The following is a 23,610-nucleotide window of genomic DNA, read 5'->3' as shown; positions in this document are numbered from 1 at the left end:
TTATTTGCTTTGCTGCATGTTTTGGTGTCAGGGTAATGCACGTCTTAAAGAATGAGTTTGAAAGAATTTTCTCCCATTTCATTTTTTCGGAATAGTTTGAGAAGAATGGACATTCGTTCTTCTTTAAATGTTTGGTAGAATTCAGCAGTGAAGACATCAGGTCTTGGGTTTTTCTTTGATGGGAGATTTTTAAATTTTTAACTCAATTCTATTACGTGATATTGGTCTGTCCAGGTTTTCTATTTCTCTGTTATTCAATATTTGTAGGTTTTATGTGTCCAGGAATTTATTCATTTTTTTCTAGGTATTCTGGTTTGTTGGTTTATAGTTGCTTATAATGTTTTCTAATAGCAAAAATATGGAACTGTTTACAAATTTGTATGTTATCCTTGCATAGGGGCCACACTATTTGTCTCTTTATCAGTCCAATTTAATACATGTGCTGTTAAAGGAAGCAAGCATCATACATATATTTTAGAAGATAGAAACCTAAAAGAAATGGAAAACTCAAAAATTATCCAAGATAAAGCTTATTCATTAACTTCGAGGATTAAAAATAAGATTGATTGCTGACTTCTCAAACATGATTAAAGCCAGGAGAAAATACATTTAAAGAAATAAAAGAAAATATTGGCTAACCTGGAATTCTAAACCTTTTTAAAAAGTATTATAAAAATGAAGACAAATATCGTGTAAAATAATGGATTACATTCTTTATAAAAGGCAAAGACAGACTGAATATCTAGTTTATATTAAAAGATTAAAAAATGTGAGAACTGAATGCAATATGAAATCCTGTTCTGGATGCTTCACAAAAATAAATGTGAAAATCCAACAAGAAGCTATAGCAGTCATGAATTCATATGTATGTGCAGTTAGAATGCAAAAGATATAAAGCAAAATTCAACATATTTCAAGTCACAATAATAGTGCACTATCTCATTTCTTTCCGAAAATTTTGTAATAGTAAATGAAAAACAAATTAGATTACATGATATTTTGAATATTATGTTAAATCATTTGAATTATTGTAACTGTATTATTTGAACATAGTTAAAATAAGCAATCTCCATTGCATTTGCTAGACAGGATTTCTTTGGCTACTATATCGCTCTTTCATATATTTTCATTTTCTGAGGCAGGGAGACATATAAGTTTAAGAGGTTGGGAGGGAAAACCGAGCATGCTTCACTTCTTAAGGATCGATCTGCATTCACCGATTCTACACCCTGCTCCATTTCCCTCCTTTATGCCATATTGGTTGAACGAAGCCCCCACAGTTAAAGCAGCATTGCCAGTAATTCTAACTGTGTAAGTCTGCCTAATTCAGGAGTCATATACTAATAAGTCATTGCCAAGGACAACTAAGTCACATTTCTTACGGTCAATTGAACAATTGTAAACTAGTTTTTTTGTCTCTACTTGCCTGTCTATAGTGATTAACTCTTAACTGGCTAAAATTATAGTAGAGGGAAAAAGAAGTGCTACTGTGTATGGCATCCTTATGATCCCTTTTCACATTTATAATTATATCATTCTACATAATAATTTAAAATTCATTTGTAAGCACACAAAACTCATGTGCTATAATAGAAGTATTAACATTTCAATTAATTTATTTAATATTAAATATGCCACTGGATCAATGAATTTGAAAGTACCAATAAAATGTTTGCAAAACCATAGTAAACAAAAATTTCATTGATGAGTAAATTAAAATCATTTTGAAAAAACTTCCACAAATTGTATGTGTTAAAGAAGAAATTACAGTAGAGATTATGCAATATTTAAAGCACAATAATAATAACTGCAGATTAAAAAGTGTGAAGCTCAAGATGCCTGAGTAGAGTTATTCAATGCTTCTCTTTTACTCCAAAAAGGACCAAAAACAGGAAGTACATAACTGCACTTCAAGTAGAGTAGCTAAAAGCAGAGTAAATTCCAGAATACAAGAATTCAGCAAGAAAGTGACAAGATTCTCTGGGGTACACTAACTCAGGATAACAGCATAGAGAGGGAAGTGAAGCACCCAGCCAGGATTGTCCCAGAGCCAGGAAGAGCTACCCATTGTGGGAAAAAGGTAAGCACAAGACCTGTCCTGGTTACCACTCTGAATGCCTCCAATACTAGCTACTTGAGAGACTCATAGTCCTCACAGGACCTAAATTCAGGATAAGGAGCTGCCTAGAGTTCAGATGGCTGTATTGCTCCAGAGAGGGAACTCATGCTCTTCTGTCTCATTCCTTAGGATCTAATCTGCTATGGTACATCATTTTGAAAGCAGAGTCACTGCTGAAGAGCATTCTCTCCTAGGGCTCATTAGCCCCTGCATCTCCACATCCCTGGAGTCCTACTATTATCCCATTATGCCTACAAAAATGGATGTAATACCATGACTCCAGCTTGACCCAGCAACTGTGACCCTGTCACCTGAGCCCATGCAGCATCATTTGCCCCAAGGAGAAGTACCATGCCTGCCTACTTACCTGGGGAGCCAACACCCACTAGTAGTGTCAACCACAATGTCTCAATTGGTACAGTAGCTAAGCACTGTGTGTGCTCCCTCAGAGACTGAGGAGAGACCCATAGGTGTTCACTGCCACTGGTAGCCCTAACCCTGTGACTGGCAAAACCAAAGCTGCTGAAGGTGGTGTACATGCTCCCTTGGGTCTGATGACAGGCCCACCAGGTGGCTGCTGGTGGCAGTGACCATTCTCTTGCTATTGAGAGAGCTGTGGAATGCTACATGTAAACTGTTCCTCTAGAAACTAATGACTATCCCTGTTGGTGACTAGTGCTGATGATGACCCCAACTCAGCAAGGACACACTAATGCCTTCACAAATGCTCACAGTCTAGGTCACTGAGAAACCTGATGACACTGCTGACTGGATTACAACCAATAAAATCACAGAGACTACACTACTACACCTACTAAGCACCCTACCCAACTGCAGCAATAGTCACATCTACAGAAAAAGTCTTCACTTATGAAAAGTATTCTGTAAAATTGAAAAGGCAATTGTATCGCAAGGTGTACAGATATCAACATAGGAACACAGAAATATAAAAAGCAAGAAGGTATGACACCTCCAAAAGAAAACAATAATTCTCCAGTAAACAACCCCAAAGGAAAGGAAGTAAATGAAATGTCTGCAAAGGAATTCAAAATAATGATACTAAGGAAATTCAGGCAGATACAAGACAATAGAGAAAATCCAACAAAATGAGGATAACAATTTATGTTATGAATGAGAAATTCAACAAAAAGGTAAATATCATAAAAAAAATCACACAGAAATCTTGGAGCTGAAAAATTTAATGAATGAAATAAAAAAAGATCAAAAGCATCAACAATAAAGTAGGTCAAGCAGAAGAAAGACATTCTAAACTTGAAGGCATGTCTTATGAAATAACCAAGTCAGTTAAAACAAAACTAAACTAAAAAGAAAACTAAAAAGAAAAAGCTAAAAAGCAAAACTAAACTAAAACTAAAAAGAAAAAATGGTAAAGAAAGCCTATAGGATGTATGGGACACCATTATGATAAGAAATATTCATATTATGGATATTCCAGAAAAAGAAGACATGGGAAAAGGCATAGAAAAACCTATGTAATAAAATAATAGCTGTAAAATTCCCATATCTTGGGAGAAAGATGGACATTCAGATCAAGGTAGATGAAAGATTTCTAAACAGATTCAACCTAAATGCACCCTCTAACACACATTATTGTCAAAATGTCAAAAGTCAAAGACAAAGAAAGAATCTTTAAGTAGCAGGAGATAAGCAACAAGAGATAAAAGGGAATCCTCATTAGTGGAATGTTTCACAGGGAAACACTTATAGGCCAGGGGAAAATGAAATTATATATTCATAATATGAAAAGAAAAGCAAAATTCTGCCATTCAAAAATACTAGACCCTACAAAGTTGTTCTTCAGAAATGAAGAAATAAAGGCTTTCCCAGAAAAGCAAAAGCTGAGGAAATTTATTACCACTAGGCTGGCAGAAGGTATGCTTAAAGTCTTACATCTGGAAGTAAATGGGCAGTAACTATCATCATAAAAACACAGAAAAGTATAAAATGCACTGATAGAGCAGAAATAGAAATGAGAAAGAGATGAGAATCAAACCTTACCATCATAACACAAAATCACAGAACTGAAAAGATGAACAAGAAGAGAGGAAGAAAATAACAAAGAATATACAAAAAGTCAGAAAACAATTAACAAAATGACAGGAATAAGTCCACAGCTATTAATAATAGTCTTGAATGTAAATGGATTAAATTCCCTAAATATAAGATATAAACCAGTAGAATGGATTAAGAAAAGCAAGACCCAACTCTATGCTGCCTACCAGAAACTCACTCCATCTTTAAAGACATGCATAGGCTGAAAGTAATGGGATAAAAAAGATACTTGATATGGTTTGAATTAGTCCTTGCCCAAATCTCATGTCAAATTTTAAACCCCAGTGTTGGAGGAGGGGCTTTATGAGACGTGATTGGGTTATGGGGGCATATTTTCCCCTTACTGTTCTCATGATAATGAGTTCTTATGAGACCTGGGTGTTTAAAAGTGTGTAGCATGTCCTCCTTTCTTCTCTTCTTCCTGTTCTGGCCAAGTAAGATGTGCCTCCTTCCTCTTTGCCTACTGCCATGATTCTAAGTCTCCCGAGGCCTCCCCAACAATGCTCCCTGCACAGCATATGGAACTGTGAGCAAATTCAACCTCTTTTCTTTATAAAGGGTATTTCTTTATAGCAGTGTGACAATGGACAAATGCAATATTTCATGCCAATGGAAAGGCAAAATGAATAGGAGTAGCTATTAGATAAAATAGGCCTTAAGTCAAAAAGCATTAAAAAAGACAAAGAAGGTCATTAAAGAGATGACTTTAGCATGAATACGTAATACTTGTAAATATATATGCACCCAACACTGGAACACACAACAAAAAAAGCAAATATTATTATATCTGATAAGAGTGATAGATTGTAGCACAGAAATATTTGGGGATTTCAACACTTTATTCATAGCATTGGTCAGTTCATTTAGACAGAAAGTCAATATGGAAACATCTGTTGAAACTACACTATAGACCAAATGGACCAAACATTTCTTTCAATAGCTGCAGAATGTACATTCTTCCCATCAGCACATGTAACATTCTCCAGGATAGATGATATATTATGCCGTTATCCAACTTTCAAATAATTTGGAAAATCTGAAATCGTATCAGGTATCTTTTCTGGCCAGAATGGAATAAAAGTAGAAATTAGTAACAAGAGAAACCTAAGAAAGTGTGTAAATAGAAACTAAACAACATGCTCCTAAATGACAAATGGGTCAATAAAAAAAATTAAAAAGAAAATTTAAAAAAATTGAAACACATTAAAATAGAAAGACAACATACAAAATCTTATGGGATATAAAAAAAGCAGTACTAAGAGGGAAATTTATACCAATGAACACCTACAACAGAAAATAGAAAGATTTCAAATAAGATAACAATATACCTCAATTACCTAGAATGAACTAAATTCAACATTACTAGAAGGAAATAAATAATAAAGATAAGGCAGATATCTCCCAAATAGAGACTAGAAAAAATACAAAAGATCAATAAAATGAAAAGTTGGTTCCTTGGAAAGATAAATACAATTGGCAAACCGTTATCTAGCATAATAGTTCATTCTTGCATTGGCAGAGTGACATACCTCAGACTGGGTAATTTATACTGAAAAGAGGTTTAATTGCCTTATAGTTTTGTAGGCTGAGACTTGATGCTGCTATCTGCCTGCGTGCTCAAGAAGCTGCAGGAAACTTGCAATAATGGCAGAGGGCAAAAGGGAAGCTGGCACACACATGGTGGCAACAGGAACAAGAAAGAGAGAGTGAGGTGGCATGCACTTTTAAATGGCCAGATCTCATGAGAACTCACTATCGTGAGGACAGTGCCAAAAGGGATGTTGCTAAAGCATTCATGAGAAATCCACCTCCATGATCCAATCACCTTCAAGCAGGCCCCACCTCTAACACTGGAAATTACAACTGGACAAGAGATTTAGTGGGATCACAGATCCAAATCATACCAGGTAAGCTAACTACAAAAAAGAGGAGCTAAATAAATAAAAACAGAAAAAATGGAGACATTACATCCGATACCACAGAAATACAAAGGATCATTGGTAACTATTATGAACAACTATGTGCAAACAAATAAGAAAACCAACAGGAAATAGATAAGTTTCTAGATACATACAACCTACCAAAATTGAGCTCAGAAGAAAGAAAATATCTGAACGGAGCAGTAATGAGTAAAAGATTGAATTGGTAATATAAGGTCTCCCATCAAAAAAAGCCAAGAAACGGATGGGTTCATTGCTGAACTTTACTAAGCTTTTAACTAAGAACTAAAATCAATTATTTTTAAACTATTTCAAAAAGTTAAATGGGAGAAAATTCTGAGTTTATTCTATGAAGCCAGCATTATTCTGATGACACAACCAGAGAAGCACACAAGAGAGGAAGACACCTGCAGGCAAAAATTCCTCATGAGCATAAATGCAAAAATCCTCCACAAAATACTAGCAAACTAAATCCAACAGCACAATAAAAAATTTATACACTGTGATAAATAGGGACATATCCTAGGGAGTCAAGGATGGTTCATAATATGAAAATTTTAAAAAATGAGCTACATTACATCAGCAGAATGAAAGACAAAACCATTATGATCATCTTAACAGACACAGAAAAAGTGTTTAATAACATTTAACATCTTTCCATGATAAACCCTCTCAACAAATTAGGTATAGAAGAAATCTTCCTTAACACAGTAAAGGCCATGTATGAAAAACTCACAGCTAATATTACACTGAATGTGAACAGGCTGAAAGACTCTAAGAACTGGAATAAGAAGAGGATGCCTATTTTTTACCACCCATTCCATGTAGTACTGGAAGTCCTAGCCGGAGCAACTAGGCAAGAGAACAAAATAAAGGGCATCCAAATTGGAAAGGAGGAAGTTAAATTGTTCCTGCTTGCAAATGACATGATTTATTTATAGAAAATCCTAAAGATTCTAGCAGAAAACTCTTACAATTGATAAATTCAGTAAACTGGCAGGATAAAAAATCAGCTTACAAAAATAAGTAGTATTTCTGTATACTAATTACAAATTATCTGAAAATGAAATGAAAAGAAGCAATCCCATTCACAATAACTACAAAAAGCCTCCTAACAGGAAATTTAACCAAAAAGGTAAAAGATCACTACCATGAAAACTACAAAACAGTGATGAAAACCAAAATTGGGAAGGCATCCTATATCCATAGATTGGAAGAATTAATTTGTTAAAATAAGCATACTACCCAAAGTTATCTATTTGAAAACTACCCCTTTCAAATCACCAATGCCATTTTTTCACAGAAATAGAAAAAGAATCCTAAAATTTTTATGGAATCACGTAAGTCTCCAAATAGCCAAAGCAATCTTAAGCCCCGCCCCCTCCCCCCCAAAAAAATACAAAGCTGGAAGGAGGGATCACACAACGTGACTTCAAAATATACTACAAAGCTATTTGAACTGAAAGAGTATGGGACTGACATAAACACAGACACATAGACAGATGGAACAGAATGAAGAGCCCAGAAACAAATCCATATATGTGGAACCAGCTGATTTTCAATGAATACTCAAAAAACGTACACTGGGAAAAAGGCTGTCTCTTCAATAAATGGTGGTGGGAAAATTGGATATTTATATGCAAAATAATTCAACTAAACACCTTCCCTCCCTGTATATAAAAATGAACCCAGAATATTTAAATGTAAATAATTAAAACTGAATTATTTACATTTGAATATGTAGCTATGAAACTAAGAGGAGAAAGTAGGGGACATGCTTCGGGACATTGGTCTGAGCAAGTATTTTATGGATAAGATCTTGAAAGCCCAGACAACAAAAGAAAAAAATAGACAAATGGGGATGTATAAAACTAAAAAGCTTTCACACAGAGAAGGAAACAACAGAATATAAAGATAACCTGCAAAATGAGAGAAAACATTTACAAACTTCTGATCCAACATGGATTCATATTCCGAGCATACAAGGGACTCAAACTACTCAGCAGCAAAAACAAAATAATTTGATTAAACATTGGGCAATTGATCTGAATAGAGATTTCTTAACCCATTAATGCCAGAAGTTACAATTTTTTTTGTGTGTGAAAAATTAGACCTTGGCGATGACCTTGAGCAGTAGGATATAAATAACTCCCACTAGCTTAGTGTTCCAATAATGAAACACTAGGCATTAACAGAAGATTTAGAAATGACCATTGAGCATATAAGGAAATGCTCAGCTTCACTAATCATCAAGGAAATGCAAATAAAAATGACAATAAGATCATCTCACCCCAGGTAGAATGACTATTACCAAAAAGATTAAAAAGTTACACATGCTAGTGATGGTGTGGAGAAAAAGGAACTCTTACACATTGTTGGTAAGAATATAAATTAGTACAGTTATTATGAAAACCATGTGGAGGGTCCTCAAAATGTTAAAAAGAAAACTACCATGTGGTTCAGCAATCTCACTACTGAGTATATATCCAACACAAATGAAATAAGTACATCAAACAGATATGTGTGGGCTCATGTTTATTGCAGCACTATTCCCAACAGCCAGGATTTGACAGCAACCTAAGTGTCCATCAAGAAATGAATGGGTAAAGAAAATTTAGTATACAAGCACGATGGAAATTCTTAAGTCATAAGAAAATAATGAAATTCTGTCTTTTTGGTAACATAGGTGAGCCTGGAGGACATGTTAAATGGAATAAGCCAGGCACAGAAAAGACAAATACTGCATTTTCTTACTTATGTGTAGAATCTAAATAAGTTAATCTCACAGGAGTAGAACGTAGGCCAGTGGTTACCAGAGGCTGGAAAGGGGACTGGGGGATAGAGAGAGTTGGCTTAACAGGTATACAATTATAGCTAAATAAGAGAAATAATTTCTAGTGTTCTATACCATTGTAGGGTAAGTATAATTAATAATTTGTTGTATGTTTTCAAATAGCTAGAAGAGAGGATTTTTATTGTTCCCAAAACAAAGAAATAATAAATGCTTGAGGTGATGGGTACAATAATTACACTGATTTGATCATTATACATTGTATACATGTATTGAAATGTCACTCTGTACCCCACAAATAGGACGGTTGTATGTCAATTAAGAATAAAATGTATGGTTATAGAAACTGGATTCATCTATTGCTCTACGATGGATAGCTTTTTACTTAGATCAAACCACACTTGTACTTTTGATCATTTCCTTCATTCTTTTTTTCTTGTAGATAAAGTGATAGCAATTTATGTGAAGAGAAAAAACTTGACAGTTGATTGATGCCAGGTGTAGATCACTAATCAACTGCTTCAAACAGGAAACCAGTTCAGTCTAATGTTTAACTTTTTCCATCCAGTTTATGAAATCAAAGTAAAACTGTTGAAATTTATCCTCCTGAAGGTTAAATATAAAAATTTCTGAGTATTATTCTATAATAAATTTAAAATGTCAACACTGAAGAGAAACGATTAATTTTCTGGTGACATTATGAATACGAATGTTGAAACAAACGGTGTTCTAAAGTCAGAGATCTACTTGCATTTGGATGTGGTGCACACATCATTCATAATTACATTCATACTGTCAGAAAGCAAAATTTGTTTAACTCTCACAAAAAACTATAATTGCCAAAATTTGTAAATGCTTGCTCATATGTACAGAATACTAAATTACAAAATCTTATGATAATGCTGATGTTGAATATAAAAAGGATACTTGAGCATGGCATTATGTGTTTTCCCTCTTTATTTGTCATCAATCTGATGCTTAAAAAGTCTGAGCCTTCGATATCTATTTTGTAAACCAGTATAAGTGTTTTATCACATTGAACTTTCTATAAACAAGTACTCTAAATTTTGGCTGTACATTGTTCACAACTAGTTGGAACTTGTTTGCTCTCTTTTGTTTATCAAGGTAATATTTATATTAATTTTAAGTGTCCAGATTTGTGAATTTTGGTAATTGTGCGAAATCATTTAGCCACCATGATCGAAGTAGAACAATTCCTCACCCCAAAATGCTTCCTCATACCTGTGTATATTCCATAATCTTTCTTCACCCTCACTCTAGGCATTCTTTGGTTTGCTGTTGGTCATAGTTTTACATATTGTAGAATTTCATATAAATGGACTTACATAGTATGGAGTCTTTTATGATTGACTTATTTCTCTTAACGTAATGTTTTTGAGATGAATCTGTGTTATTGTCTATATTAATATTTCTTGTCTTTTATTGCTGAGTTTTACATAGTACGAATTTATCACACTTTGTTTATTCATTTAATAGTGATGGCCACTGTGTTGTTTCCAGTGGGGCTAATATGAATAATGCTACTATGAACATTTATGTACTTGTTTTTGTTTGAATGTATATTTTCAATTCTCTTGGGTAAATACCTGGAAGTAGAATTTCTGGATTATATAGTAATAAATCTAACTTTATAATGTAATGCCATACTCATCACCAGTTACTGTACCATTTTGCATTTCTACAAGCAATGTGTATGAGTTCCAAAAGCATCACATCCCTGTCAACACTTGGTAGTGTCAGTCTGGATGACTTTATCTATTCTGGTATATAGTGATATCTCATTGTGATTCTAATTGACATTTTTCTGCTATTAAAGTTGAATACCTTTTGCTAAAACTTGTAAAAACTGATAAAATTTTTCATCAACATTAAAATAACATTTAAACCTAAGTGCTAAGTGAACTCTTTAAAATACAAGCAAAAAAAAAAAAAGAAAAAAAAAAAGAAAAAAGTTTGAAAATAAGTATCTGGAATTAGGGAAAATAAATCATAATACAACTAAAAAAAAAAAAGTAGAAGAATGGGTATAATAAAGAGGAGAAATTAATACAATAGACCAGGTTGGGAAACGCAGTGAGACCCCTTCTCTCCAGAAAAAAATAAAATTAGCCAGGTGTGGCGGTGTGCACTTGTAACAGCTACTCCAGGGGGCTGAGTTGGGAGGATCATTTGAGTCTGGGAGATTGAGGCTGTGGTGAGCCATGATCATGTCACTGCACTCCAGCCTGGATGGCAGAGCAAGACCCTGTCTCAAAAAAAAAAAAAAAAAAAAAAAAAAAAAAAAAGAAGAAGAAGAAGAAAGAAAGGAACAGAGGAAATAATATAGAAAATTGTAAACCTCTAAAAACATGAAAAGAATAATGCAAGAGACCAACTTTAAGAAGATGTAACATATTAAAATGAGAGAGAAAAATAACACAATGAAGTGACAGGAAGACTGATACACACAGGAGGGGAAATAATGATATGAGCAGCTACATGCATTACAATTTAAATTTTAAAAATGAGAAAATTTCTAAAATATTATAATTAAAAATTACTCAAATTGCCCAGAATTAAAACAAAATGATTAGACCACTAAACATAAGAAATTTGATTGCTACTCAAGTCTCATCACTCTTAAGACAGGAGACCTAGATAATTTACAGGAAAGTTTAACCAAAACATGAAGAAAGCATAATATATCATTAAAAGTCTCTTATAGAAATTAGAAAAAGCAATAATCCTCCCTAACTCAATTTCTATAGCTAGTGTATTATCAATATCAAAACCATACAATTAAAATTCAATTAAGATGAGCCCCATAAGGTAGCATCATCTTTACTTATTTATATGAAAATTCTAACTAAGTGAGATGATGGAAATGCTAGTTATTTTGATTGTGATGATCATTTCACAATATATAAGTATATAAATCTATCAAGTTGTATACCTTAATTTACACATTTTTTTGTCAAATATACCTCAATAAAGCTACAAAAAATGTCAGTAAATTATGATTGAACTTAATATAACATTTAACCCAATACAATGATTATTGTGGTTTATTATAGCCGTGCAAGTTTGTTTCAGTGTTAGATAGTCAAAATAGCATCAGGCTAAAGCAGAAAAATAAAATGATTTTTTCTGCAGAGCCATAAAAAAGTATTTCATGAATTCATATTTAAGAAAATTTGGCTATGTGGAACAGAATGAAATGCCATTTAAATTGATTTTAAAATCTTAGCTAACTAGTAACAGAATGAAACTCCATTAGTAAGTTTCTCTCAAAATCCTACAGCAGGCAATGTGCCCATGTATGAAAATTATTCAAATCTTTAGACATAAAGCCAAAGGTGGCTGTAAGTGTGTATTAGTTCATTCTCACACTGCTATAAAGACATACGTGAGACTGGATAATTTATGAAGAAAAAGGTTTGACTCACAGTTCCACAGGCTGTACAGGAAGCATGGCTGCCAAGGTCTTAGGAAACTTACAATTATGGCAGAAGGCGAAGGAGAAACAGTCACTGTCTTCACATGGCCAGTGGGACACAGACAGTGATGGGGGAAGTACTCCACACTTTTAAACAACCAGATCTCGTGAGAACCCACTATCATGAGAACAGCAAGGAGGAAATCTGCCCCCATGATCAAATAACCTCCCAGTAGTTCCCTCCCCCAACACTGAGAATTACAATTTGACATGAGATTTGGGTGGGGACACAAAGCCAAACTATATCAAAGTCCTTCCAATTTCATTGGCTTATCCACGGACTATTTTATTATTAAGAAGAATTCACCTAAATTTGTCTTGTTTTCCACTAACTGATTAGAGCTCAGAGATTGAAATTACATGTGCACTCATAGATTACTGTCTGTAGAAAAGGCCATCCCCAAAGTAACAATTTTCTGCTTGGAGGGCATTGACTAGCTTTGTTTCTATGTGTAAATTCATTTTAGGCTTACTTCATTATATATATATATATATATATATATATATATGAATATATATATATGATTCATATATATATATGAATTTACTTATGATCCTAACTTACCATTTGGCAGGTTTTGTCACTAATTAATGAATTAAATACAATTTTGACACATGTTCTTTTACATTTGTGTAGAAGCCATGGTTTTAGTTTTAAAAATTGTACCTTATCAGTACTTAAAATAGAAACTTTAGAGACATTTACACTTAAGATGGGAATAGTAAATACATGCTAGCTTTACCTTTATTATATGAAATTAAAATGTAAATTTATAGTTCTGTTCATTTATAAATATTTATATAGAATAAATAAGTGAAAAATTAGAAAAAGGATTTGATATGTAAGTGTTCATTTTGCAATACACTGTGCCCATCATCCTCTGGGCACAAAAAAATCATCTCATTAGTCCAGTGGATATTTATTATGTCTTCATACTATGCAAACCACAACCATGGAGTTTCATCCAAAGAGTATTCCTCTATTAGCAGTAACTTGAAAAAATGGAATAGCTTACATATTTTATAATATCTTGAAACCATGGATAATTTAAGTTGAAGACATTCACATCTTTAATAGAAATTTTGTCATCACTTAATTCATTTTACAGATATTTATGAAACAGTCTTTCTGCATCAGGCACTTACTATTAGTATGATGGCCAACTGTAAGTACCTCCTTTAAAAGAAACATAGTCCCATCCAGCTGGTTGTCTAGGGAAAGCTGACAGATTGATTACAACTACAAGATTTGAAAACCACCAAGTGTCTCCATGTGTTCTAACGACTTTACTTCTAATGCTTCTTATTCAGAAAAATGGTAAAACCATCAACACAAGTGCGCAGACCTGAAACCTAGGACTCATGCTGACATTCCCTTCATGATCCTTTCAAGTCATCGACATTTGCCACATTTTTCCACTTCTTTATCAACCTTGTAGAAGGCTCCATTAATTCTAGCTAGGAAAACCAAATGGATTTTCTCAAAAAGCTGAACACACAGCCATTGGGAGATCTTTTAAAAGTAAATTTCTCTTGCTATTATCTAACTGAAATACTAATCACAACAAAACAAAATAAGCAGAAAAAAATCTAGAATGTGTCAATGTGTACAATGATAATCATAAATTGAAACATCTAGTTTTCTCATAATGATATCTATCTTATTCTGTTCAAGGTGTAGACCACGCACTACTCCTGGTCCTTAACATATTCATTAATGGTCCAAACTAGACAGGTATACAGAAGTCAAGAGTAATAGTTTAGAAATTGTACAGCAATTTGATATTGTTGTGATTTTTTCTGTTATTTTACAAAAGTATCTTGCTGGAGAGATTGAAAAAGATTAAGAAAGAACAGTATTTCACCAAATATATTTTAAGAAGCATAATCTAGCTTATAAAACTACCAAAATTTTATCAGACTATAGCAAAAATTGCCAGTTTAATATGTTTTACAAGCTTGAATTCAATAAATATTTATTTTGACTTATATTCTCATATTATATGTAGAAATATTAACAGCCTTGAGTGTTCTAGTTTTGGAAATAGTCAGGGAAACACTTCATAACCACCAATCCAGTAAGAATTCCAAAGTATATTGGAGATATGCTTATATAATCTTACATGTCTTCCAGTTTTACCATTGTATATACCAAACGATAATGTCTAAGCAGTATTTTCATTTATTTTTCTTACATTTCTTTCCAAGTAATAAAATTTGCTTCAATTTGTGCACGTAACAACTGCATATTTAAACTTTGGTGGTAGCATACAAATTGGGTTTGTTTGCCAATAAGGGCATATGTGGTTTATCAAAATTTCTGTGAGTTCTTATTATGATGAACCAATTGTTGTCACCTTTCTAATGAGAAAACTCACAGGTGAATTTGTTAGGTTAGCTTGATTTGTAACATAGACATCTGTTAACCAGGAACAAAAATCTGTCTGGGTCAGGAACCCAATTATTTTCACACTTTCTTCTTCAGAACTGCCAAACAATGAACATTTTTGACTTCTAATAAGAAAATAGACATTTAACCAATGTTTATTTAGTTTGTAATAAGTTTCACCTTTGCCTTGTTTTCCAGCTTATATCTTCCCATTTCATTCTACTAATTTGAATTGCCATTGTTGCTTCGAGCTTGAATGCATTTAGTCTTTCTTACCGTTGGAAAATGAATCCAGCTAGTTCTGGCACTGTGTACTAGGAACGGTAATGTAATACATAATCAGGGTATTGCTTTTTATTGCCCCAAAGGGATTTATTTCCTTATTAAAAATTAAAGGTAGCAATATGATTTGTTTCCTTTTAAGTAAAAATATTTGTATCTCAGATCTCAGTCATACTGGGTAAATATGGCCATTATTTATTATAAATCAGTTCCCATATATTAATTGAAATAAGAGTGGAGGTTAAGAAGTCTAAATTCATGTCACACGTTCTGAGGAGAGTCAAGTTTTAGATGCAAAGTGAAGATTTTTGATATGGACTTATACTGTGTATCTGTGAATTAGTCAAGAAACTTTTATGGCATTCCTTGCATGCACAGTACTGTGGAAGGCACACTGGAGGATATAAAGTTACGAAAGGTGTCACCAGCCATTCAATTTTTAAAATGAGAAATATTTTTATTCAAATGAAAATGGATTTTGCAGGGAGTCTCCTAAGTCCATGCATAGAAAATGTATGGTATCAGACTTGGTAAAAGAGAGAAATGAAGGTGGGAATGGTTAAGTAACTTTTTGCAGCAGATAAAACTTTGAAGAAAGAGTAAAATTTATAAAGAATTTTTAGTCAAATGAAACATTTGGTATGACTGTTAAAAAAAAGGAATGTCTAACTTCTAATGGGATAATATCAAGTATCCTTGAGGATATAGATACACATATAGATGCCTGAAGATTTTTTCATTCAACCCCCTACCTTTCCTGTATAGACTCTGCATTCCTTAAGTGAAACACAACATAGACAAGTAAAAATACGACAATAAAAAGTACCAAATTTTGCTTTGAAAATTTTCCAACTTAACTTCAAATTTTGATGGTACAATTTGTCCAAATAATAACATACCCTTTCATTTACTGAATGTTTGCTAGAAGCTTGCAGCAGTGTCTTATTTGATCCACCCCAAATCTTGAGGTTTGATGTTGTTATATATATTTTGGACTTCCCTTCTTATCATTTATTTTATGTAGGTGGGAAGATTATCAGGTTTTTTTCACATGTATGCTGTGAAAAGTGGGCATTGAGAGTAGATTTTTAAATGGTTTCAAAATACTAAGTATTTTTAAAAACAGCTTTATTAAGATATAATTGACATATCATACAATCTGCCCATTTAAAGGATATAATTCAATGATAGTAACCCAGCATAATCTAATTTTCAAACATTTTCACTGCCCCTAAAGAAATTCTGTACCCTCTAGCAGTTGCTTTCCCTTTGTGGTCGACCCATCTAGCCCTAAGCAATCACCAGTCTCCTTTCTATATACATAGACTTTTCTGTTATGAACATTTCGTATGAGTGAAATAATATAATGCATGTTCTTTTATGACTGACTTGTTTTGCTTAGCATGATATGTTCAAGGTTCATCCATGTTATAGCATGTGTCAGCACTTCACTCCTTGTTATGACTGAATATCTTATGATGTATCCAAGATGTGGATACATCACATCTTGTTTATCCTTTCATCAGTTCATGAACATTTGGATTGTTTCCACTTTTTGGCGATTATGAATAATGCTGTGGGTTAACCTTGAGGACATTATATTAATTGAAAGAAGCCAGTCACAGAAAGACAAATACTGCATGAGTTCATATACATGAAGTACTATAGCAGCCAAACTCATAAAGTCCAAATGTGGAATAGTGGTTGTCAGGAGGTGGAGGAGAGGAAGAAATGGGGAGTTAATAAACAAGGGGTATGAAGTTTCAGTTAAGCAAGATGAATACGCTCTAAAGACCTGCTGTATAATATGGTACTTATAGTCATCAGTAATGTGTTATATAATTAAAAATTTAACAGGGTATATCTCTTGTTAAATGTTCTTACCAAAGTAAAATATCTTTTAGAAAGAAAACAGGTCCATACAAACACTTTCACATGAATGATCATTACTGCTTAGTTCTTTTTTTTTTTTTTTTTTGACACAATATGCTAAAATCGTGACAGAGTCAATATAAATGGTACTGTATAGGGTGTAGGGAAATTTTTAAAGAAAAAGTTAACAGGAAAATCCTTGAATGAGCCCAGAGAAATTTTCTTTTCTATATTCTTGCCTCTGAGAATCTATTTCTTCAATGAGAAATAACGGTGTCGGGAGCCCACTTAGCGCAGTCGACAGTGCGTCGGTCTCATAATCTTAAATAATGGTGAAAACAGGTAATTTTTTAAATAATTAAATAATATGGAAAACAGAGATGAGAGAATCCACTAATGTATATCATTAAATATTAGCCCAGAGGTTACACATTTATTTTTCATCTAGAATAATGTCGTATAACTTTTATAAGTGAAAATATTATTCAAGGACTTAGTATGTATTGAGTTATGAATAGGAGTGTTAGAACTTGTCATTTGAAGTGAGCAGAAGAGTACTACTTTTTAAAATCTTTCTCACAAAAAATAATATCCAGATGAATGTGAGCTCACAGTGTCTACTTACATTAGTAAAATCCATTAAAAAGTCCCTAAATTTTTCATGTTTTTATGTTAGATTTTTAAATTATGAGCATGTAAGAATATTTCTGTTTCAAATCTTTCCAAGAGTAGGACCAGATAATAAAATTAAAGTTTTCCAAATGTGAGGGAGGTATTGAAACTTGTACATTAATGTAATATACAAAAAGAATATCAGAGCTAAGGAAAGGGTCTGATAATAATGGTCTGATGAGACAAGTGTAATGAAATTGGTCAGCCCTCCTAAAGTATGGTGCTGGTTCTTTCACTAAAAGGTACCGTTATTTGCTCTAAAAATCACAAAATTGTATTTTAATTAACTTAAAAATTGTCTTATTTGTCATGGTCTTAGTTATTGTCTGGATTCCTTCTAACTCTAAATTTTTGTAATGTAATGTCATATAGTTCATGTATAAATACTAAGACTAAGTATAATATTTAATATGCCTAATACATCTATATATGTTGTATAACATGTAGTTTAGTAATTAAAGAATTTAGCCACGTAATTTTGCTTTGGGTTCTATTTATGAGTTGTTCTGCATGAGATGCATTGTGGTTAAAGGAAAGGTAACATGCACGGATTTGATTATGCCTCATCTGTCAGTTATCAAATGCCTGCATTGGCAATGCCAACATTTTTGAATGACTCCAGGGCACATGTTGCAACAAAACTGAAGTCCTGTGTTCCCAATTTGCATCTGATATACCAGTCAGGAACCTAATTACGAGCACCACACATGGTTTGTGCTTTCATGCTGTAAGTATTCCAATCATCAGGCTAATGAAGGTGAATAAGTACATAAAGAGGAAGATGCATTTAATTGTTTGTCTTTGGAAATCACTTTATAAGATTTTGGCAGCAGATCTGCCTACTGCTTCATTTTTTGGATAATGTTTAACGTATTTTACATTTTCTTTCTATTTATTGATATGATGAGGCCAAGAAGTACTCTGAGAGGCTAAAAGAATCCAAATTTGGATTCAGATTTTGCTACAGAAAATGGGAGGTGGGAAAAATGCATAGACAAGTAATTGGAGAAGTGAGAATTTACTCCCTGTGTATTAATATAGTGCATGATCTGTCAGAGATTCGTCTTCTAGTTTTGCAGATGAGCCAAAAATTCTTTTTGAATTCTCATACATTCCTCAGCTTTGCATTCTGCTTGGTTTTTCTCCCTGCAAATAATTCAATAATTTCAATATTTAATATTAAGTTTTCAGAATGGTTTCATTGGCATTCCAGTCACTCATGGGCAAGGTATTAGGGTGAATCTTTCATTCTCCAAAGAGCACTGCATGCAATTGCTGCTGTTAGAAATGTAGTTCCTTTGAAAGCTATCACTTGGTGTAGCAATAATATTTTAGAAATACAGTCTGTTAATTGTGGTCTTCTTTACTGCCAGGCAAACATGGCTCCAAGAGTATTATGTATCAGGGGCATGACTCCAACTCAATTAATAGAATTGTGGTTCTTGCCTTTTTTAGAAACTATAATAATATTGCCTTTAATGTTTATAGTATTAATCTTACTTTGTAATATTTGGTATATAACAAAGTTACAGAAAAATAAACTATATCTGGGGGCTGATAAACTTAATTCAAGTCTGTTCCCCACTACTTAAAAACTGTGGAACTTTTGGTAAGGTATTTGGGTTCTCAGAATGGATGTTAACCTGTTTATCAAGTGAGATTAAAATGACCTTTGATAATCTTTTATGACTATAAACTAGATCACAACAGATAATGAGTGTGCAATTCTACTCACACCTATAAGGTATATTACAAATTTAATTTCACTTCCAGTTAATACATATGAAGTTTATAGAATGTGTAATAATAGAGTTATAATTAAATCCATAGTTCCCACTCTAAAGTAATGTGTTCATTAGAATTCATTGATCATATTATACAATCTTGATAATTTTATAGATGCCTTAGGGGATTTAATATAAAATGCCCATATTTGTGCATGTGTCTGAGTGTATGTGTGCACACAACACACACATGCTCTGCAACTGCCATGAAGAAATTTACAATCCAGCTGCAAGTGAAAAATCAGCATTCACATAAGATCTGTACAGAATCCCATATATTTAAATGTTAACTTGTGTAGTGCACGTAGACCATATGCAGTATGAAATTTCAAGGTAGAGGAAAGTTCTATGGGTAGTAGTGTCTCAGGTAATTTTATAGAAATTTTTGAGTAATAGAGTAGTTTAGGTTTGTAATTCAACCTGCGCCTTTCTGTACATACCTCCCACCAATCTCTTCCTCGTTTTCTGATCTCCAAACTCTGGAATCTGAAGGTTACTCTTGCCTGGGGCACCTTCTCTCTGCCTCAACCACTCTTTCTCAAGAGAGTCACATTACTCAGTTCCTCACATTATGCAGATCTCTGTTCCTATGACGGTTGTGTACAGGACCTTTCTAGAACACCTTAAATAAAATATCTGCTCCGCCCTGACCCAGCCCACTCTCTGGTTTTTACCCTACCCTTTTCCACTGTCTTAGCACTGATCACTCAGTATGTGCTACACAATCCATGCATTTGAGGTAGTGCTATGACCTGCAGATCAAGTTACTGAGACACAGAATAATTAAGTGAATTCTCAAGGTGACATATTTGCTATCAGAGCCAAAATTTGAACCTCTTCAGACAGATTCCATATTTTTATAATTTATCCAGCTTTTCTAGCTGATGTTAATGGACACAGGCTTTGCTGGACATACTCTTATCCACAGACAGACATTTCTAATTTCCCATTACATTTGTGTAAGTGAAATAGCTTCTGAGTTAACAATTCTAATTCTTTAAAACGAATGTTTGGGAAGAATACCTCTAAATTTTATCTCACATTTCAACTTTTATGTGCCTCCCTGTATCAAATTGCTCAGACCTGTCACTTCAGAAGAAAAATGTGACACTTGAAAGAAGGAACTGTGGAACCAGCAAAGCTGAAAAGTTTTGCTGTTCAGCTTAGGGAAGGCATCTTGGGAAATTCATTTTCTTTCTGGGCCTAAATTTCATCTGTGAAAGAATATCTAGTCCACTGAATTGTTGTGAGAGTATGGTAAATTGATACATTTAATTACTTAGTCTGGTTTTTCATAAACACTATACACTTACTGGTATAAAAATAAGAGTACATTGCCTTGTATTGTATATATTTGATATATGTTAAAAATTATGTTTCTTTGGAGATAATTTTAGATTTACACAAAAGTATCAAAGATAGTAAAGAGATTCTCTGTGTATCCGTGATCCGATTTCCCTTAGTGTTAACATCTCACATAAACATGGTTATTTCACTGGAGATGATTGGTAGTTAGAGATCAATATCTGTGTGTCATCTCTCTGGTTTCTTTTTTCTTTTTTTTTTTTTTAATTATACTTTAAGTTCTAGGGTTTCATCTAAGCTTTCTCCCAGTGGACCAAGTTAGGAAACACATATATATATACTAATATCTATATGCAGCATATCTATGTTGATTTCTATATTTATGTGTATGCATATGTATATCAATCTATCCTCCTCATCTCTCCATTTCAAAACTCACATTGGTTCATACCGATATCTCTTAATCTAAATATAAGTTATAAAAGTATCTATATACTTTTGTGACTTTAATAGAAGTGAAATTAATATTTTCATGTAAAATATTATTTGCTCTAAATTTTGCTGCTTTGTATACTTGACTATGTGGTTTTTAAAAATCTCCCTGCGTTACGAACAATGTAAAATCTCCTTGCATTATGAACAATAGTATGAGGTTTCCTAAAAGAAAGAAAAATAAAATTACCAGAGGATTAAAAAATCCCCACTACTGCACATATATCCAAAGGAAATGAAATAGGTATGTCAAAGAAATATCTCCACTCCCATGTTATTGCAGTTCTATTCACAATAGTCAGTGGATGAATAGGTAAAAAGAAACGTGGTATGTATACACAATGTAATACTATTCAGTCATAAGAAAGAATAAAATCCTGTTATTTGTATGACCTGAATGAACCTAGAGAGGACATTATGGTAAGTGAAATAAACCAAGCGCAGAAGGACAAATACCACTCATAGTTAGAATCTGAAAAAGCTGATCTTCTGGAAATGGGCTGGGAAGGGTGTGGGAGGGTGAGGTTATGCTGAGAGGTTGGTCAATGGTACAAAGTTACAGTTAGGTAGGAGGAATACGTTCCACTATTCTATTGCACAGTAGAGTGATTATAATTAACAATAATACATTGTATATTTGAAAAGATCTAGAAGAGAGAATTTGGAATGTTCTCACCAAAAAGACAGGTGTTTGAGGTGATGGATATGCTAATTATCCTGATTTGATTATTAAATAATATACACATATATTGAAACATCACACTGTGTCCCATAAATAGCAATAAATTTGCAATTAATAATAAAATAAAATTTTAAAAATCCAAATTAAATTAAAATAATGCCTTTCTCAGTTTTTTTTTTTTTTTTTTTTGAGACAGGGTCCCTCTGTCACCCAGGCTGGAGTCCAGTGGTGCAATCTTGGCTCACTACAGCCTTGAACTCCTGGATTTAAGCAAAAAATCCTCCCACCTCAGCCTCCTAAGTAACCAGGGTTGCAAGAACATGCCACCATGACTGGATAAAGTGTTTCTTATTTATTTTATTTTTTAGTAGAGACAGGGTTTAGCTGTGTTGACCAGGTTGGTCTCAAATTCCTGTCCTTAAGTGATCCTCTCACCTTGGCCTCCCAAAGTGCTAGGATTACAGGGGTGAGACTCCACACATGGCCACTTTTATAATTTTTAATAGCAACATTTGTTTACAAAGTGAGTTAGAAAGTGCTATACTAAAATATATATGCTGAATAAAAATACACTTTTACATATATATGTACACATATACATTGACTCTTGACAACATGGATGTCAATTATGTGTGTCTATTTATTTAACTTTCATTTTAGGTTCAGGGGTACATGTGCAGGTTTTTACATAGGTAAACTCATGTAATAGGGGTTTGTTGTACAAATTATTTCATCACTCAGGTATTAAGATTAGCATCCATTAGTTATTTTTCCTGATCCTCCCCCTCCTCCCACCCTCCATCCTCCTCCCACCCTCCATCCTCCACCCTCCAATAGGCCCCACTGTGTGTTGCTTCTCTCTATGTGTCCCTGTGTTCTCATCATTTAGCCCCCACTTATAAGTGAGAACATGCAATATTTGGTTTTCTGTTCCTATGTTAGTTTGCCAAGAATGATGGCCTCCGGCTCCATCCATGTTCCTGCAAAGGACATAATCATGTTCTTTTTTATGGCTGCATAGTATTCCATGGTGTATATGTACCACATTTTATTTATCCAGTCTACCATTGATGGACATTTAGATTGATTCCATGTCTTTGCTATTGTGAATAGTGCTGCAATGAACATATGCATGCATGTGTCTTTATGATAGAATGATTTATATTTGTTTGGGTCCTACTAAGGAATGACATTGCTAGGTTGAATGGTCGTTCTGTTTTTAGGTCTTTCAGGAATTGCCACACTGTTTTCCACAGTGGTTGAACTGATTGACACTCCCACAAACAGTATGTAAACATTCCTCTTTCCCTACAACCTCTCCAGCAGTGGCAGGACAGAGTGCCCACACACGCGTGTGCTGGTGGGGCAAGGAAGGCAAAGCCTGCCCACACACCCAGGTGCTGGCAAAAAGATGTGGGAGGTTGCTGTAGGCCTGAGTGAAGCTACAGTGGGAGGAGGAAGTGGATGGGCTAATGTAGGGCCATGGGGACTGCACTGCTGGAGCTCTATGCTGGTCAGGCACGTCTGCCAGTGTAGGAGTTACGATTCAGTCCCCCAGGGCATCTGAGACTACCCTGCAAGCAAGCAGAATCAAGTTAGGGCCCCAGGAGAGACCAGCAGACCAAGGGGTGCTCAGATCAGACCAGCCCTGTTTGGTGGTCAAGACTGCTCTGCAGAGTTGAGGTCTGACAGTTCCCCTAGGGCTAAAGTCTC

General features: G+C 33.9%; 1 non-coding gene across 1 annotated transcript; it reads right to left on the bottom strand.

Annotated features, from left to right (window-relative positions):
• Nucleotides 1-352: 352 nt before the first annotated feature.
• LOC119620837 (U6 spliceosomal RNA) lies at nt 353-457 on the bottom strand. Its single transcript, XR_012092872.1, has one exon. It is a non-coding gene; the product is annotated as a U6 spliceosomal RNA (small nuclear RNA).
• Between the last annotated feature and the right edge of the window lie 23,153 nt (nt 458-23,610).

Source organism: Chlorocebus sabaeus, chromosome 4 (assembly GCF_047675955.1).
Source record: "Chlorocebus sabaeus isolate Y175 chromosome 4, mChlSab1.0.hap1, whole genome shotgun sequence".
Classification (NCBI taxonomy): domain Eukaryota; kingdom Metazoa; phylum Chordata; class Mammalia; order Primates; family Cercopithecidae; genus Chlorocebus; species Chlorocebus sabaeus.
Note: the sequence above shows the minus strand (reverse complement) of the source record. Positions and strands in the feature narration are given on the sequence as shown.